This window comes from Pinus tabuliformis, chromosome 7, assembly GCF_031772625.1.
Source record: "Pinus tabuliformis cultivar Carrire ecotype Pingquan chromosome 7, CPIR1, whole genome shotgun sequence".
NCBI classification, from domain to species: Eukaryota; Viridiplantae; Streptophyta; class Pinopsida; order Pinales; family Pinaceae; genus Pinus; species Pinus tabuliformis.
Genome location: NC_142293.1, coordinates 50,157,214 through 50,171,172, shown reverse-complemented (window position 1 = coordinate 50,171,172; position 13,959 = coordinate 50,157,214).

The following is a 13,959-nucleotide window of genomic DNA, read 5'->3' as shown; positions in this document are numbered from 1 at the left end:
GCATACTACCATTTCAAACCTCCTTGCTTTCGATTTCAAACTCGCATGGGCACGCATATTTTATTTTCAAATGAATTGAGATCTTAAACGATTTCAATCTGGGCAATAGCACTCAATTTTTTTTGTTATGCTGCGCTATTGCAGCCACTCTCGGAGAACAGCAACCGACGAAGCATAAACAACCTCAACAGAACCAGAAACTATCCACAGCTCAAGTCACTGTTTTTCAAGGTTTCTTGTTCTGTATGCAGATATGGAAATAGCGAAGAAACTAGCTTTGAAACGCTTCCTCCAAAAGCGAAAGGAGAGGTAATCAAACTCTACATCTTCTATAATATTTTCTCTGTATAAAGTGAGATGATTGAATCGGCAAATGTGTATTAATGCGATGTTTTTTTGGAGTGCAGATTCAACAGCGTTGCTCCTTACACCAGCGTGGAGAGGGCAACATTGCCTTGGAAAGTAGGAAAAGATTCAGATGACCAGATCATACTGTCGTTGGGTTGTGTATGACAACAATTGTAAAATGTTGGGGAATGCCACTGACTTTTAATTGCATCACGCAGCATGTTTTACCCTTAACCGATCTGTTTTTTAATCAAATTTTTAGATCGAGGGAACCAACGCGTTTTCTGTATTTCTCCACTGTGAGTACACGGTGGCAGGCAAAACTGATGGCCCGGATAAGAAAGTGGCACTCGAAACGGCAATGTAGCATGAAAGTGCAGAGGAATTTCTTAATCCGGCAGTATTCAATCTTGAAACATTCAGATTAACATTAATGTTGTAACATTTTTTTTAAGTATATTATAGATTTTTGTAATATATCTTATTTGTGTGGATGTTTGTTTATTTCCTCGAAAAAAATGAATTTAATTATTAAATAATTTTTAGAATAATTATTAATTAAATTAAATTATAGATATTTAATTTTTTAATAATATTTTAAAATATTCTTAATAATATTTATAAATAAATTAAATGTTTAAATTTACCATTTCATTTTTTAAAATAAATTGTTTAACTAAAAATGATATTATATAAAAAAGTTTTATATAAATCATGATATTAGTTTATGGTTTTGTAATAAAATAAGTTTATAAATTAACAATCTCAATATGAGTTTCTATAATTAAATAATTTTATTTATATATTAATATTTTATAATAATAAAATTATAATTTAATTTGATTTTATATTTATTTTGCTATTTAATATATCATATATATTATGGAGTAATTATTTTAATATTTGTATTAGACTAATGAAATATTCTCATTTAGAATTTTCAAGATTGTTAAAAGAAATATTTAATGAGTTGTTAGTGGAACCATTTTTTATTTATGGATATTTCTTTTAAGTCATTTATCTTTTTAGTTTTGTGTTTGGGAAATATTATTAAATTATAAAATATTTTAAAATCTATTTTTTTTTATAGTTAGGCTAACAATTTTTGTGGAAGTAAATTTAGTAAAAAAATGATTTAGTCACTAAAGCTTTCTTTCACGATTTATTGTTTCAAAATTTATTTGATCATAACATTTTAATGAGATTATATTTATTAAATTTATTAAGGGTTATATTTAATTAATTAATACAATCTTTTCTACAATTTATTTAACTTAATTTACAATATATCAAAACACAAATACATTTAGAGACTAACAATATTTAGGTGCCTAATAATTTTTAGCATTTTCCATTTATAACTTTTATTCATGGAAAAACCACGAACATTTGTTCCTCACAAACTCATAGTCCACCTCTCTCATATTTCAAACTTTGAATAGAGACTTAACTTAAATTAGTTTGGACTTTGAATAGGGACCCAAACCTTATATTAGGATAGATAGATGGACATTAAATGGTAATTAATCCAAAATCTTTAGTTTAGATCTTGCTTAAAAATTCAACCGATGTCATTAAATATTTTTTCGGAAAGTAAAATTTAAATTAATTTTAAAAAAAACATCATAGCAAGTTTTGGTTTGCCATAGTTTACCTTGGTTTAGCAATAAGAAAACCAAAAAAATAGAAAAACCATAATTATTTTAGCATCCAAACATAGTGTCTTTGACAATTCACACAATTCATATATACAAATAAACAGTGATACCACCACACCACATAACTCATTTTGTAATAAACTAAATTCACACAATTCATATATACAAATAAACAGTGATACCACCACACCACATAACTCTTGACTTGTTCTATTAGATGGCTTTCAATATCTATATAGGTTGAGATCTTGCACGGATTCCATTTTTCTCAAAATAAAGCTTAAATGAATTTTGAAACTCAAATGAATTTTGGATTACACACTTGATAGCATGTTGAAGTTGAACTTTTCAAAGCAACTTCCAAGATTTGGAATTTTTTTGACATGAGAAATGTTTAATAAATAATTTTTTTTTAGAATAAGTTAGATTCATATAGTATTTCTTGTTATTATATTTGTGTAGATTGAACTATATTGGATTTAATTTGAAGTTTGATTTAAATTTTAAATAACTTTTTATATAATTCCTTTAGAAAGGAAAGCCATCTAATAGAACAAGTCAAGAAAAAATAAATAGAATGAGCGACAAAATTCAAAAACAAGAATGTCAAGAACAAGACCATTAGTAAAACAACTAAACCAAAGGAAAAACCCTAGGAGGATGGAACAGACAAGGCTCAAAAGAGAAGGATTCGGGAAATCTCAAAAGCAAGAAAAGGTTAAAGGGGGGGCGAGGGGTGGAAGGGGGGAAAGGAAGGCAAGACTAAGAAGAAAGGGCAGGGATCCAGCAACTACTGATCTTCCAGCCGTCATCTCTATTGAGATTGTTAGGCCTTCTTTCAATTTCAATAGCTTCCCTGAATTTTCGGTGATGGAACTGCGCAGTTCCATCACCGAAAATTCAGGGAAGCTATTGAAATTGAAAGAAGGCCTAACAATCTCAATAGAGATGACGGCTGGAAGATCAGTAGTTGCTGGATCCCTGCCCTTTCTTCTTAGTCTTGCCTTCCTTTCCCCCCTTCTCCCTCCCCCCTGCCCCCCCTCTTTTGAGCCTTGTCTGTTCCATCCTCCAAAGGTTTTTCCTTTGGTTTAGTTGTTTTACTAATGATCTTGTTCTTGACATTCTTGTTTTTAAATTCTGTCGCTCATTCTATTTATTTTTTCCTGACTTGTTCTATTAGATGGCTTTCCTTTTTTTTTTTCTCTTTTTAAGCTTTTACCTTTACCTTAAGATCAATATAAATTAAATATATTCCAACAAATATTATTAAATCAATATCAATAGTATTGAATTAATTCCACTAAATCAATATTTTTGAAAAAAACCCCTTTCACTTTCCCTGGTGATAATAAGTTGATTTAACAACCTAAGATTAATATATAAATAAAATGAAATTTAATAACATTCTTGTCCCTAGTAATTTAAGTGATTAAATTAATTAAAAAGGAATTGAATAAATTAATTTAATAACAAAGAAAAATTTTCTAAAAACCCCCCTTCACCATAAAATCTATGTTCCAAATCAATATCAATATTATTAAATTGATATTAATAATTTTAATTCCACTAAATCAATATTATTAAAAATAACCCCTTTTACCTATCCCTAATGATAATAAATTAATTTAATAATCTAAGAATAATATATAAATAAAATAAAATAAAATAAAATAACAATCCATAGTAATTTTAAATGATTAACTAAATTAAAAAGGAATTAAATAAATTTCTAAAACCCCTTTACTTATCTCTAATGATTTAAATAAATAAATTAAAAAAGAATTAAATATATTTATAATATATATAAATAAAATAAAATGGAATTACATTCTAATATATAATTATTTATTATATTTATAATATTATTTTGACATTAAAATATTATCTAGCCGTTTTTCTATATAGTCGTTGATGGTCAACCTAGTCAACCTTGCTGTTGGGAAGGTCTGCTCTCCTTATTTAATGTGCGGCCATGATCTGACTCCTCAAATTGTCGTGACAATGAACCACACTAGTTGGTTCGATACGCGTGGACAAAAGTTTTCTACATGTAATTTATGGGGAAACTCTTCTCATAATTGTTATGAAAAGCCTCAATTCTACAAATAATTTTGACCTTTAAAAATAGTAATTTTAATTTTAACCTTTCAAAATAGTAATTTTAACATTGTAACGAGACATAAAAATTTATTCGAAATATTCAATGGCCAATGAAAATATATATTCTGTTATTTTTTTACTATATCTAAATTTAAAAATACTAATACAAACACACATTCCTTGATAATATCAACTGAAATACTAATACAAACACACATTCCTTGATAATATCAACTGAGAAACGATAAATCATAGAACCAATTGATAAAAGACACGGATTTGATACCAGAGTATTTTTTCACATATTTTATAACATGTAATGCATTTTGGCCAAATTTTCAAAAATGATCAGACTCTTCAAACTAGACAAGTATTCCACTTTGATGGTTACTGCACTGTACTTATACACCTTTCCTTCTTGTTGCAACTGTAAAACTCCCAAACATACTCATAATTTCAACATCATCTGTCAGGCAAGAGCTCCAAGACCTGTGTTGTTGCTCCAGGCAGGATGAGAACTGCCATCAATGTCTGCATGGCGATTTCCATCTGCTGGACGGCGAGAGAGTCCTCCCACTGTGACCCTGCAATCTGGGCATTGAGATGTCTGCTTTGGTCCTCTGCATCCCCCTACCACGTAGTAATGGCCATTCAGACATTGATACCAATGCCCTCTTCCTCCCACACCTTTAGTAATAACTTCAATAACCTCTAGTTTCACTCAATTTTCCAGCCCCACTCTTATTTCAGCGGTTTTTGCATGATCATGGTTTTTCTACATAATGATGTCGCAAATCGCCAAACCAGACGCAAAGTCGTTCGAGCGGAACAAACTAGTGCCCACTGTAAGTAGTGCATCAATGGCCAACTCATTATCTGCTAATATGGAATTAACATTATTGTTGCTGAAACTATATTTCAGTCTCAGCGTTGGAAGCTTTTCAAGCATGAGCACCTTGTAGGAGTTGTGCTCTATGATAAAAGAGAGACGGTGTATTGCTTGATCATGGTCTTGCAATCCACAGAGCGCACAGGCTTGGCAACTCTTGACATCTCCTCCCCGTGATGAACATGTCCCCTTTGTTATTCCCTCAGGGGGCTGGTTCTGTTGAGGTTGTTTATGCTTCGTCGGTTGCTGTTCTCCGAGAGTGGATACAATAGCGCAGCATAACAAAAAAAATTGAGTGCTATTGCCCAGATTGAAATCGTTTAAGATCTCAATTCATTTGAAAATAAAATATGCGTGCCCATGCCAGTTTGAAATCGAAAGCAAGGAGGTTTGAAATGGTAGTATGCGCGCCAATGCCAGTTTGAAATCGAAAACCGAGGAGGTTTGAAATGGTAAAGGAAGAGGTGGCATTGAATGCTTGTACAAGTTGTATTAACGATGAAGTACGAATGATGGACTTTCGTGAGTTGGAGCGAGAGGCCTGCGCCGTCGAAGTTGACGCTGAACGTCGCCGGAAATATGTATGGCTTTCATGGCTCATGGTATGGCTTTCATGGCTCATGGTAGCCATAAGGTACTGGCAACCAATAAATCTTATGCATTAATGGCCCAATAGCATGGGATTTATTGGTTGCCCAATCATTTCCCATGATCTTTGAATCTAGACTTGGTAGGGACTAAATCTCACTCAAACCAACTAATTTACATCTCATAAGTTATCAAACACAATAAATTATTCTACTGAAATGCGCAACTAAATCAGTTTTGCCATTTAATTGACTTACCATGACTTGCGCATAGAAAGTTTTGGTGAGTTTCAATTCATTAAGATAAACGTGGTGATATAGAATTTGGTTGGAGAAATCCTATACTTGGCCATCGCGGTGGCAATGAAAAACATCCACATTCGATCATAATCAATCCCATTTACTATGACAACCTAATATTTCGATGGCAAAGTGGTGGTGGTACATTTGCAGTAGTTTTAATCATCTTGTGAGTTTAAATTAGACCATGTGGATTAAAAGGGACGACAACAATTTAAACACATGCCTACTATTTAATCTAGAATCTTTCTTCCAATTTCTATATGGAGTTGTCTATAATGCGACTTTTTGGAGATTCCGGTGACGGAATCCGGCGGAAGAAATTGAGGTTAAATCTTGATTTGTTGCAGTTAAAATGGTTTTTTAACTGCATATTTGGATTCACCACCCTGAAAAACCCCTGGGACGCTTTCATTGTGCAGAAACTAGCTATCAAACTTACGATTCCAATAAATTCCTGCCGGATTTTGACCCGAAAAACCCGCCGGAAAAAATTTCAAAAAATCACGTTATAGACAACTGCATTTCTATATAAACCAATTCTTTTTTAAATTATTATAAATTATTATTATTATACCGTATTTCGAGTATTTTTTTATTTTCGCATCTTACAAATACAAATTTTTTCATATCTAATAGCCTTTGACATGTCCCATGTGTCCACGTACGCGTTGAATTGAATGCATAAATTTGACTTAGATTCCACCTAAAGCTTTACCTTTTTTGAAATATAAATAAGATGTATTGGGTTAGGATGGTCATTTGTATAAACATTTGTACGGTTTGAAATTTATATTGTGATAAAGTGCATTTAGCAGTTTGATCTTGATCATCATCAAGATGGAGGGTGAATTCAAATTAATTGTCTATTGCTTTAAAGGGAGTTATTCGTCTTCTACTGTGCCACATAAATCTTAACTAATGATAAGAAGCAAATTGTGAATGCAAAGAGAAAAAATGCTTTGATACCCAAGTTTCGCTTTACTGTGGAATCCAATGTCTCATGATGTTTGACTTATCTAAAAGAAGGTTTTTGATATTTGGTTTTTAGTTTTCTCTGTCATGTTTCTTTTTGTTATATAGTTAATAAACTTTGGTGTTTAGGTCCTTAGTATAGTCTTTTTGTATTGTTATTGAATTGTGAAAGACACTATGTTTGGATGCTAAAATAATTATGGTTTTTTTATTTTTTTGGTTTTCTTATTGCTAAACCAAGGTAAACTATGGCAAACCCAAACTTGCTATGATGTTTTTTTTTAAATTAATTTAAATTTTACTTTCCGAAAAAATATTTAATGACATCGGTTGAATTTTTAAGCAAGATCTAAACTAAAGATTTTGGATTAATTACCATTTAATGTCCATCTATCTATCCTAATATAAGGTTTGGGTCCCTATTCAAAGTCCAAACTAATTTAAGTTAAGTCTCTATTCAAAGTTTGAAATATGAGAGAGGTGGACTATGAGTTTGTGAGGAACAAATGTTCATGGTTTTTCCATGAATAAAAGTTATAAATGGAAAATGCTAAAAATTATTAGGCACCTAAATATTGTTAGTCTCTAAATGTATTTGTGTTTTGATATATTGTAAATTAAGTTAAATAAATTGTAGAAAAGATTGTATTAATTAATTAAATATAACCCTTAATAAATTTAATAAATATAATCTCATTAAAATGTTATGATCAAATAAATTTTGAAACAATAAATCGTGAAAGAAAGCTTTAGTGACTAAATCATTTTATTACTAAATTTACTTCCACAAAAATTGTTAGCCTAACTATAAAAAAAAATAGATTTTAAAATATTTTATAATTTAATAATATTTCCCAAACACAAAACTAAAAAGATAAATGACTTAAAAGAAATATCCATAAATAAAAAATGGTTCCACTAACAACTCATTAAATATTTCTTTTAACAATCTTGAAAATTCTAAATGAGAATATTTCATTAGTGTAATACAAATATTAAAATAATTACTCCATAATATATATGATATATTAAATAGCAAAATAAATATAAAATCAAATTAAATTATAATTTTATTATTATAAAATATTAATATATAAATAAAATTATTTAATTATAGAAACTCATTGAGATTGTTAATTTATAAACTTATTTTATTACAAAACCATAAACTAATATCATGATTTATATAAAACTTTTTTATATAATATCATTTTTAGTTAAACAATTTATTTTAAAAAATGAAATGGTAAATTTAAACATTTAATTTATTTATAAATATTATTAAGAATATTTTAAAATATTATTAAAAAATTAAATATCTATAATTTAATTTAATTAATAATTATTCTAAAAATTATTTAATAATTAAATTCATTTTTTTTTGAGGAAATAAACAAACATCCACACAAATAAGATATATTACAAAAATCTATAATATACTTAAAAAAAATGTTACAACATTAATGTTAATCTGAATGTTTCAAGATTGAATACTTCCGGATTAAGAAATTCCTCTGCACTTTCATGCTACATTGCCGTTTCGAGTGCCACTTTCTTATCCGGGCCATCAGTTTTGCCTGCCACCGTGTACTCACAGTGGAGAAATACAGAAAACGCGTTGGTTCCCTCGATCTAAAAATTTGATTAAAAAACAGATCGGTTAAGGGTAAAACATGCTGCGTGATGCAATTAAAAGTCAGTGGCATTCCCCAACATTTTACAATTGTTGTCATACACAACCCAACGACAGTATGATCTGGTCATCTGAATCCTTTCCTACTTTCCAAGGCAATGTTGCCCTCTCCACGCTGGTGTAAGGAGCAACGCTGTTGAATCTGCACTCCAAAAAAACATCGCATTAATACACATTTGCCGATTCAATCATCTCACTTTATACAGAGAAAATATTATAGAAGATGTAGAGTTTGATTACCTCTCCTTTCGCTTTTGGAGGAAGCGTTTCAAAGCTAGTTTCTTCGCTATTTCCATATCTGCATACAGAACAAGAAACCTTGAAAAACAGTGACTTGAGCTGTGGATAGTTTCTGGTTCTGTTGAGGTTGTTTATGCTTCGTCGGTTGCTGTTCTCCGAGAGTGGATACAATAGCGCAGCATAACAAAAAAAATTGAGTGCTATTGCCCAGATTGAAATCGTTTAAGATCTCAATTCATTTGAAAATAAAATATGCGTGCCCATGCCAGTTTGAAATCGAAAGCAAGGAGGTTTGAAATGGTAGTATGCGCGCCAATGCCAGTTTGAAATCGAAAACCGAGGAGGTTTGAAATGGTAAAGGAAGAGGTGGCATTGAATGCTTGTACAAGTTGTATTAACGATGAAGTACGAATGATGGACTTTCGTGAGTTGGAGCGAGAGGCCTGCGCCGTCGAAGTTGACGCTGAACGTCGCCGGAAATATGTATGGCTTTCATGGCTCATGGTATGGCTTTCATGGCTCATGGTAGCCATAAGGTACTGGCAACCAACAAATCTTATTCATTAATGGCCCAATAGCATGGGATTTATTGGTGGCCCTATACATATAACCAGGTTGACCTTTTGAAATTGCTACTTTACTTTTTTAATAGTCAGCCGTACTAAAGTAAAATTTCCCCACACAGTATTGGTTAGACTTTCCTAATTCATCGTCGCGCCCACAATTTGCGGCGACGATGAAAAACTAATCGATTGATATGTATTCGAACATCGTGCGGGCTTTGATGTACGGCACAGACGAACCCTTGCCGACCGAGTCGAGCTCCGCTTGACAGAAAATTATATGATAAGGTAAAATTTCTGAATGTTGGCCCCATTGCGCCTTTCGCGGTGGTAACGTTAATAAATAAAAAAGATTCAATTCTTGGTGGGAGAAAAACTCGGTTGCTTACAATATAATATTCAGAACTGTGTTCCAGTTGTAAAGAAATATGCACAATAGATTTAATACAATACTGTTTAGTATCGGGAGCGGAGTGAAGAAAAATTAGGAAAGAATTACGTAGCAATTTATGGTTTTAAGTTTTAGGTTTAATGAGCTACAAAATGCATACAAATAAATTTAAATAGTAAATTAGGAAGTTGATTATCGAATTGCAAACAGAAAGAGGGTAATATATAATATTTATACATAACGTCTCTGAACTAAGCCTCTCCATCTTTCAATGGCCATGGGAATCCGAACCATTTCTGGATGCGCTCTCCTGTTCCCGATGAGGCAAACAATTATGATATTCCACATAATTGTTGTTTCGGTGTTCATCGTCACGCTTCATGGCAGGATTTGCAATGCACAGCCGCCATATTCGTGCGACAGTAGAGTTAACTATACAGAAGGCAGTAAATTTGAGAGAAATCTGAATACAGTCTTCAATAATCCTCCAATGTAACGGAGACTCAACAACCCAACAATGCTCCAGTTGTTCACAAAACGCAACCACTACCATCAAGCAACTTTGTGGGAATGCCATTGGCGATAAAATTTGGTTAGAAGTCTGCTACTTGCGCTATGAAAACGGTAATTTCTTAGGTCAACTGGATAATTCTGGACGTTATTCTTACAATGCACAGGTTATCCCTAGCCCTCATGTCCCTTATGTCTTTTACGTGGGGCTTCAGAGGCTATTTAATAACTTGTCAGGTGAAGCAATATCTGGATCTGGATATGCTTCAGGAACAACTGCGGACTCCTTGTCTCTAAAGATTTATGGTCTTGTCCAGTGCCGGAGAGATATGTCTATTGACTACTGCACATTATGTCTGTCGAACACAACTCATATAATGATCACAAACTTTGGTGGACGTCGAGGAGGCGAGGGCTTGACTGGAAGTTGCAGAGTTCGTTATGAAACATACAGATTCTTTCATCCAACTACACCTCCAACCTCCCCTGCGGAAGCGCCAGCTAATCCGATAACGAATTCACCACCGAAGCAGAACACCCCAGCAGAGATCACACCATGCAGTGCTAGTACGCAGATCAAACAATATAGCAAGGCTTCAAACAAAATGCCCATCATTTTAGGCGCTGCAGGTGTCCTGCTTCTCTTAATCCATATTTGAGTTTATTATAGATTCTACCTTGCTTTATTTAAGTTCAAACAAGGATATACAAATCATTTCAAATCTTAATTCCCATCATTTTAAAAATATATATTTCTTTTAATCCCAAAAGATTAAAAATAAAGAATTCAGAGCATAAGCATTTTTATCACAAAACAAATTTGAAGTTGAACGTGATGTATTTTTATTTAGTGCTATTAAGTGTTGAAATTATAATTTCAACTGCACTGAACAGTTGTTCCAGCAGCTACTTTATTTAAAAAAAAAAAAAGGCCACCGCCATTATTGTCTTTTCACCCTTTAATTGTTTTTGTGTTTTCGAAGGAGGAAGATCAGATTCACCGCTATACCATTACTTCTAAACAACCGCATTAAAGAGTATAATAGCCGAAAGTGAAAAGAACCAGCCTCGAGCCGTCGCAGCATTTATCAGCCATGGGTTTCAACACCACCGACTCAAGAAATACAACATGATTTGTTTATCATGAGCAACAGATTGTAATAGAGACTTCATCAGCGAGTTAAAGCGGTTGATGGATAAGTTATGACCGCTTCCCACACTGTAAAAAACAGAAAATGTAATGCACTATAAAACGCAAACACAATAGTGTAGAAAAAGTGAGAGAGTTCTTTTTTAATGCACAACACTGCAGAAGTTTTTCTTTTGTAATACGCAGCAGCGCGTATGTATGAATGAAAATTTACACACAACAGTGTAAATTTTTTTTAAGAAAGAAACAAAGTGTTACATCAGCGTTAATTTTGAGCAGAAACAGAGTGTTTTGTAGATGCACAGGAGTGCAGACACACCAGTGCAAAGTGCAGACACAGCGGTACAAAAACAGTGTGTTGATTTTCAGAGGAGACAGAGTATTTTGCTTTCTGTAATGTACAACAGTGCAGACACAATAATGTAATTTTTTTTTTGTGTGAAGCTTTTGAAGTTTTTCAACTAATTGTAGTTATCCCTCTGTTAGAGGAAGTATCGTTAATGAATACAAAGTCTCTTTTGTTGTGCGTTGTTGAAACCTTATTATCAGAATTTTTTTTTTTTCTACGAGACGTCGAAGCAGAGTGTTGCCCAGTTTCAGCGTTGCTGAAACACCATTGTTGAAACACTGCATTCAGCAATTGACGAAACTGCGTTGCTGAAACACCGTATTCCGCAAACGATTTTTATTTCCGCTGTGTTAAAACAGAGTATTGTTCTGTTTTGGTCAGTTTTGTTTGGAATTATTAGAAATTCCCAACATGGTATCAGAGCTTGTCCAGGCTCTTTGAAGACGTCAAAGAAGCTGAAGGAAGGTTTCTTGCTGCAGCAAATTATCCAGCAGAGTGAAAACGCTGTCAAGGTATTTTTCAGATTAGTTTTTTGTGTAGCTGTTGAAGACAATTAAGTGATTTTTAATACACAGTCAAGTATTGCAAGAATGGACAACACCAGCACCAGTGGGTATGTTTAATACCCAACTCCCACAGTTCAATGGGAGAAACTATGACTATTTAGCAATAACCATGAGAGCCCTGTTTGCCTCATAAGATTTATGGGAACTTCTTGAATATGGATTTGAAGAGCCATCAAATGAAGATGAGTTTAATGGATTAACTCAGGCAGAGAAAGAGCTATTGAAGAGCAATAAGAAGAAGGATTCAAAAGCCCTTGTATTTTTATATCAAGCAGTGCATGAGAGTGTGTTTCCAAGGATAGCAGCAGCCAAGACATTCAGAGAAGCATGGTAAACTCTCAAGACAGCATATGAAGGCATAGAGAGAGTGAAGACAACAAAACTACAGTTGCTGAGGAAAGATTTTGAGAACCTACGCATGAAGGAGTCAAACAATATTGATTCATTCTTCACACAAACAATTGGTCTGGTCACACAGATAAGGTCTCATGGAGAAACTCTTGAAGAAAGAAGGATTGTGGAGAAACTATTGATGTGCCTACCCTCAAAGTTTGATGTGATTGTCACCACCATAGAAGAGACAAAGGATCTCTCAAATTTTTCAGTTGATGAACTTCATGCATCACTGATAACACATGAGCAGAGGTTGAGTAGAAATGAAAACTCATCTCTAGAGCAAGACTTCAAGACCCAGATGTCATTTGGAAGAGGAAGAGGTCAAGGCAGAGGAAACAAGAGAGGAAGAGGCAGAAGCCAATACAGAGGTGGAAGAAATAGTTCAGCAAACGTTCAAGGAAGAGGCAGCAATCCAAATCAGAACCAAGGCCATGGCAGCAGCCAACAAAGTGGACAACATCATGCTCAAGGACAAAGGTACAAAAAATCCAATGTCCAATGTTATTACTGTAAAAAATATGGGCACTATGCAAATGAATGTAGGAAGAAGCAGCATGATATGAGTAATAGATCTAGTGCAAATATCACTAGAGAAAATATCAGCCAAGATAATGTGTTGTTAGTTTGTAATATGGCTGAAACAAACAGTGAAGATATATGGTTTCTAGATTCTGGTTGCAGCAACCATATGATAGGAAACATAGCCCTGTTTTTTGCTTTAGATTAGAGTGTGCAGTCACAAGTCACACTTGGGACTGATAGTAAAATTTCTATTATGGGAAAACGAGAAGTTAAAATATTTACAAAGAAAGGTGAAAAGAAAACCGTAGCAGATGTCTATTATGTTCCCGGAATGAAGTGTAACCTCTTGAGTATTGGACAACTTGTTCAAAAGGGTTACAATATTTTCTTTGAGAATGATGTATGCACCATAATGGATAGAAAACCCAACAAAAGATGTATTGCTGAAGTGAAGATGACGAGGAACAGAATGTTCTCTCTGAGAATAAGGGCAGATTTGCAAAATAAAGAAGTAATTGCAGTAGTGACACAAGAGGCTCTCCAAAGCGTACCAAAGGATGAAAATTGGTTGTGGCATTTGAGATTTGGACATCTCAACTTTGGAGGTCTTAATTTGTTGAGTAGAAAAGGAATGGTAAGATGATTACCATTGATAGAGAAGCCAGACACCCTTTGTGAAGGTTGTATCTTGGGGAAACAACACAGAGAAAGTTTTCCAACCG